A 7,500-nucleotide genomic window follows, 5' to 3' on the forward strand; every position below is an offset into this window, starting at 1 on the left:
ACACTAATTTTATCTCCATGACTATGTATATAGGAAAGAAAGAATAAAATAAAAGAATAAAAAAAAGATCTCTCTTTTTTTTGTAATTCTATTTTTTCTATTTTTTTTTTCATTCCTATTCTTCTTTCTTTTATTAAAAAGAAAATGGGGATTCTAAGAAAAAGGGGGAGCTTACAAAATAAAGGATTATTTCGTTTCCGATAGTCATTTATTTTAATTGGTGGATAGGAGTATACTCTGGATCGGAATCGTGGGGAGTACTGCCTGATCATTTCTACTAACTTAAAGCCCCAATTAGTATTCTTTTTATATTATGTGTAAATGTCCTTTGGGATAAATTACATAATCACTATTACTAATCCTTTGCGTAGTTTGGCATTTCTAACCATCCACTCATTTTTGCTAAACCCCCCGCTTTATGGTAATGCAAAACAAATGTTAGTAAAAACCGAATAGGGTTGATTTTTTTGAACCCGCTTCAAGCTAGGATGACATGACTAATCAACCAATCTTGGGGTAAACGGTTTCTTCTTCTTCTGTTTATTTATGCTCAACTCTTTAATTCTTCTTATACATCGAAGACGAGACTCAATAATTTTACTGCAAATATATATTATATAGCTGTTTTCTTTCACTCATATAACTATATAATTTAATATAATTTAATTCATTAATCCAAAATCCAAATAATGAATTAAAAATGAAGATATCTATGCAATTTATTTCAACTCTTTTTCTATAACGACTAGAAAGAAAGGAATAGGGAAAAGTTTATGTTTCAACGAATCGCACGTAGAGCTATTGATAATACACATAGGGTTAATGGTATTTCATAACTAATCGATTGAGCAGCAGCTCGTAGACCACCTAAAAAGGAATATTTATTATTTGAACCATATCCTGACATAAGAAGTCCAATGGGAGCAATAACTTGAAACCGCAATCCATAAAAAAACCCCGATATTGAGATCGGATAAAACAAGGCGATAGTCAAAAGGAATTACTGAATAACTTAGTAGAATTGATATGACTGCTATGGATGGTCCGATACTGAATAAACGAGTATCTCCTCTAGATGGAAGAAGATTCTCTTTGAAAAGTAGTTTTGTCCCATCTGCTAGAGCTTGAAGAACTCCCAAAGGACCGGCGTATTCGGGTCCAATACGTTGTTGCAGCCCTGCGGATATTTCTCTTTCTAACCATACAATTACTAGTACGCCTATTGTGATTCCCAATACAAGAGTCAAAATAGGAACAAGCACCCATATAATTCCATAGACCTCTTTTAAGGATTCCACTCTGTAAAAAGAATTGATATCTTGTATTTCCGTTGTATCAATTATCATTTCAACGATCAACTTCTCCCATAATGATATCTATGCTACCTAGTATTGTCATAATATCAGCCAATTTCATTCTTTTAACTAACTGAGGAAGAATTTGCAAATTGATAAAACCCGGCGGGCGAATTTTACATCTCCAAGGAAAACCACTCTGATCCCCTATCAGAAAAATTCCCAATTCGCCCTTTGGGGCTTCGACTCTCACATAAAAGTTCTTGTTTCGGCAATTCAAAAATAGGAGAAGGTTTTTTACTAATGAATCGATATTCAAAATCATGCCATTCTGGATACCTTTCTCTATCAAAGTATCGGATTTCTAAATTCTCATAGGGACCCCCAGGAATTCCTTCTAGAGCCTGTTGAATAATTTTTATGGATTCTGTCATTTCACCAATTCGGACTAAATAACGAGCTAATGAATCCCCTTCTTTTTGCCATTGGACTTCCCAATCCCAATTCGTCGTAACACTCATAATGATCAACTTTACGAAGATCCCATTGTATTCCGGAAGCTCGCAGCATTGGTCCTGATAAACCCCAATTTATTACTTCGTCTCTACCAATAATTCCTACGCCCTCAACGCGTTCTAAAAAAATAGGATTTCGTAGTAATAAGTTTTTGATATTCAGTAACTCCTGTAAAAAAATAATGGCAGAAATCCAAACATTTATCTATCCAGCCATAAGGTAGATCAGCCGCTACCCCTCCGATACGAAAATAATTATGCATCATTCTCATACCAGTGGCAGCTTCGAATAGATCATATATGAATTCTCTTTCTCTGAAAATATAGAAGAAAGAAGTTTGTGCACCAATATCTGCCATAAAGGGTCCGAGCCATAACAGATGAGAAGCTATACGACTCAATTCCAACATAATTACTCTGATATAACTGGCTCTTTTAGGTACTTGAATATTTCCTAACTGTTCTGGCCCATTTACAGTTATTGCTTCTGTGAACATAGTAGCTAAATAATCCCAACGAGTTACATAAGGCAGATATTGTACAATTGTTCGGTTTTCCGCAATTTTTTCCATTCCTCTGTGTAAATAACCCAATATTGGTTCACAGTCAATAACATCTTCACTGTCCAGAGTAACGATGAGTCGAAGAACACCATGCATTGACGGGTGGTGGGGGCCCATATTGACTATCATGAGATCTTTTCTTGTAGCTGGTATATTCATAAGTTTTTCCTCGATTCATTCTTCCGTGAATTGCGTAAAACGAAAAAATAAATTCATCAAAATTCAAGATCTAATAAATCAAATAATTAAAAATGACTCTTCAAATTAACGAAAAATTAAAAATTAACGAATTCTTGATTCCCGAATACCCAACCTATTAATTAAGTTTTTATAACGTACTCTATTTTTCTTTGACAAATAAGACAGCAGCCGTTGACGTTTTCCCAGAATTTTACGTAGACCTCTTTGAGATAAATAGTCTTTTCTGTGCAATTCCAAATGTGAAGTAAGTCGTCTTATTTTATTGGTGAAACTCAATACTTGGAATTCAACGGATCCCCTGTTTTCTTCTTTTTCTTCTTGCGAAATAATTGAGATGAATGAATTTTTTACCATAAATAGGAATCGCCCCTCTCTTTTTTTGAGATATTTTTATCGATATATATATATATTTCTTGATCAGTAATAATAATGCCACTCATTTGAATTTGATATACACAATAATCTTAATTTCGTTAAGAATTCTTAATTTTGTCAAATAAAATTACTTAATTTATTACTCAATAATCAATCCCATTTTAAAAATTGGATTCGGATAGGATATCCTATACAAAAGTATAGTCTATTTCTGTACTCACAAAAAAAAATAAACAATAATTTAGACTTAAAAAAAATCAGAAGATTTTGTTGATTCATTTTAGATCGAATTAATATAATGACTTTTCAATCGCGGATACATACGAATCCTTGTCATACTGAAACGACTGCCATTATTGGTATCAAACCAATAGCGATTCATACAAGCTAAATCTTCTAATCGATAATTGGGCCAAAGAAAGAACTTTAATTTAATTAGTTTATTTTTACCTCTATCAAGATTTTTTCTTTTATTCAACAAAACTTGATCGAAATTTGTTACCTTATTTCCATTGCATCCATTGCAAAATACTGTATTTCTATGGATATTGTTTCTATTCCTAGAATTGAAAAAAATTAGAATTCTCAATTCTCTACGATGCCTCGGGGATAAAATATTTTCAAGAACAAGCAAATCATAATGATTTTTGTCTCTATTTCCATTCACTTTTTTGATGTATTGCAATGGATTCATAAAAATTCTTCTTATTTTTATCAACTAGGTATCTTTGATTAATTTGATGCTTACTCTTATGAACCAATGAAATACCTATGGTTTGATATATAATAAATTTTCCATCATTTTTTACAGACAGACGAACTGGTTCGATAATCAATATTCCCCTTTTCATCACTTCTGTAAGAGGTAAATCCTTATGGACTGTCATAATATCCAGATTAATTTCGTCCCTTTGAATAGCGGATATAACAATTTCTCTTGGATTTGTCATTCTAAGCAGGAGACAATATACTTTGATGTTATTGATGATTCTTTGATTTAAATAATCATTCCATCTCAATTGAAAAATTAAAATACCTTTTTAGTAAGAGCTCAAGCTCTGCTTCTATTTTATTCCTGTATTGCTTTTTGTTTCTACGTTTTTTCATGTCTGATCCCGTATAATCTTCTTCAACATCTTTTTCTTTTTTTTTTTCTTGGTTTGAGAGAGCTGATTCAAGATCTGCTTGGTCCGCTAATTCTTTTTCTCCTTGATTTTTATTTTCTAATTCAAAAGTCTTTTTTTCATTCGATAATATAAAAATATCGCTTTTTTCTTTCCAGTGATACTTTTATGTTTCTTAACATTTTTATTTACATTAAAATTGAAAAGAAGTAATTTGATTGGTATGACCCACGGTTTAATCTTATATGTATTATAAAGTATCACAAATTCTGGGAATAACCAAAGTTCTAGATTCGATATGGGACGACCTAGTATTTCTTCATTCATTCCCATCCAATCCACAAGAGGTTTTTTTTGATTGAATGGGTTAATTTTTTGATCTTGATGAATCGTGAAATAAAAAAGACCTTTCTTTTTCTTATCAATTTTATCGATTATTTGATAATTATTAACCCCAGTCTTAGTCTTAGTATTTTTATTTCTGTTGGTGACAGTATCAATATCGACCCAGGCCCCAATATCGGTCTTCTTTCTAAGACAAAAATTGAGAATTTTCCAATCAAAATATTTTCGATCCATATCTTTTTTTCTATCTATACTATCATCTTCTCCTAGATAATTATTGATAAGGATACCTTCCAGCATATCAAATAGTTTGTGTTTAGGCGTATTGTAAGTATAAGAAATCTCTTGGTTATTATTTACTTGTAATGGCAATCCATAAATATATGAGTCTTTCTTATCCTCATAATTAATCGATTTATATGAAAAAAGATCATATCTATATTGTTTTTTTAAATTTTCTTTTTGATTTAGTAATAAATCTATTTCAAAATCATTTTGTTTTTCATAATGAATTAATCGGTTTTTTTCATATGAATCACATTTGTTTAAATCTTTATTTTTAGCCGTACGGCATTGATATTGATTGACTCTATTTCGCCATTTTTGCGGTACTAATCGTGACCATCTAATCTGAGATAAATCATATTGATATTGATAATGATCCTTTAGCCAGTTTTTCCATTCATTAATTACAGAATTTCGAAGGTTCTTATGTTGTCTTAATTCGGAATCAAATATTTCTTGCGTTCCAACAAAATACTCTTTTATTTCATTCTTAAGAAAAAAATATGTTCTGTAATATTTAAAGACAGATCTTAACTTATATAAGTTACTGACTTGGGTTTGTGATAATTTGTAGAATACATATGCTTGTGACAAGTAAGATAAGTCCAAAAAAATATGTGAATTCTTATTAATACAAGGTGACCTTTTTATAGTTGAAATAAAGTTAATTATACTTTGATTTGTTTTATCAATTCTTTCTCGATTTGCTTCATTATTGTAAATGTATTTAGTAATAATTTTTTTTGTTAATTCAATAAAAAGCTGTGCATTGATTCTAGGGGTATTAATGATACGCAGAAAGATATACATAGATATCTTTTCAATAAAAAATTTTAAAAAATGATGGGATTTACGAAGTAATCGAATATTTTTTCTTTTTAATATCCGCCAAATATTTTTTGGTGATTCTAATCTTTTATCTTCATAACTTATTTTGTTAGGGTTAAGATTTATCTCTCGAGTTATAAACTCCCTTTTCTTGTCTTTTTTCATTTTTTCTATTTGATTTATGATTGTATTTGTTCTATTAGTTAGATTTTTAATCCTTTTTTCTGTCAATGAGTAAGTTGCCCAATCCATAGATCGAATTTCAATAGACGATTCGGGAATAATTTTATTATGTATTATCGAATCTTTTTCTTTTTTAGTTTCACTCAATTCGTATATTCCTAGTTTTTTCAATCCAAATAATATAATTTGGTTTCTTTTTGAAAATTCTTTTATTATTTTTTTTAGAAATATAATGCTTTTGAGGACCCATTTTTTTGTTTCTTTTGCTTTTGCTACATTTATAAATGTAGCATTTATAAAAAATTTTGTTCTTTCTTTTAAAACTCTTAGAACTAAAAAACATTTTTTTTTTAATTTGAATTTCTTTTTTTCGAATTCTTTAAAAATGGGTTCAAAAAAGGAAAGTTGTTTTCGGGGAGAACCACAAGGCAGTTCAGCTTCCATTCCCAAAACTGTTAAAAAACAAAAATCATTTTTTTGTCCTTTCCCTTTCTTTTTAATTGGATCTTTATGAGGGGATCGTAACTTAGATCTGTGCCAAGGTTTCAGACGAAAAGGAAATAGTATCTTTATCTGAATACCGTCTGTTAACCAGTTTTTCGGAAATTCTTTTTCGGATAATTGAACGCCATTATAGGTGCATTTAACATGGATTTCTTTATTCAAATCCTTTAAATCCTCGGACCATTCGGGAAATTGAAATAATAATATACGAACAATATTTTTAGCTATTATTAATGAAGGTAATAGAATATATTTTCTAAAAATTGATTGGATTACTAATAAAAAACCTCTTATTACTTGAGCAAAGAAAAAGCTATCCCAAGCTTCTGCTATTTCTATACGAATTTTTTTCTCTCTTTTGTATTTTTCGTTTTTGTCCTCCTCTTTTTTCTCACTTTCTTTTGTCTTTTCCTTTGTATAATCCGAAATTTTTAATTCCTTCTTTTTCCAAATCCAATTTAAAAAAATGATTTTCATCAGCTCGGGAATATCAAAATAAAAAAAAAGGGGTTTGTCTAGTCTATCCAAAAAAAGAGGGGAATGCACATTTGCTTGAAACAGTTCCCAAATAATCGTTTTACGTCTTTGAGCTCGCACGGAGCCCTTTATTATATCTCGACGAAAATCCGATTGTTGTGAATAACGTATCAAAGCCAACTCTTCAGCTTGATCAGAATTATTAGTCTCTTTGTTATTAGTATAAGGATCGGTATTCTCCGGAATATCAGTAAAAATCACGACACGTTTGGCTTTTCTTGAACGAATTTGATGATTCGTTGGCCCATTTTTGTCATTTTCTACTTCCTGTTGTTCTAATTCGTCGATTAATTGTATGACCATCGAGGAACTTTTTTATTGATTTCTTTTATTCCAATATATTTTTTTCTAATTGTTTTATCCCTAGGATCAGTTATAATTGCATCGAATAAAAATTTTAAAATTTTTATTCGATCTTCCGAATCAATTCTATTCTTACTTGTTTGTTTTCCTTAAATGAATAAAGTCCTTTCAAATTAAAATTTGATGTTGATTTTCCTGCAAACTTACTAATTATGTTCAAGAAATAAATAATTTCTGTTGATAATGATTTTCGATCAAATAGATTAACTTTCCGGTCAAATTCTGTGTAATTGGTAGTAAGAAGGATTCCATGAATCTTATTTATCCAAATTGTCTCTATGTAATGTTTTACAGAAGTTTTTATGATTGAGAATAAAAAATATTTTTGATTTGTCCGCGATAGGGTCCCGTTCAAGAAAGGATCATACATCGTAGGTAATAT

The sequence above is a fragment of the Corylus avellana genome, unplaced genomic scaffold, assembly GCF_965113065.1.
Source record: "Corylus avellana unplaced genomic scaffold, dhCorAvel1.hap1.2 HAP1_SCAFFOLD_127, whole genome shotgun sequence".
Taxonomy (NCBI): domain Eukaryota; kingdom Viridiplantae; phylum Streptophyta; class Magnoliopsida; order Fagales; family Betulaceae; genus Corylus; species Corylus avellana.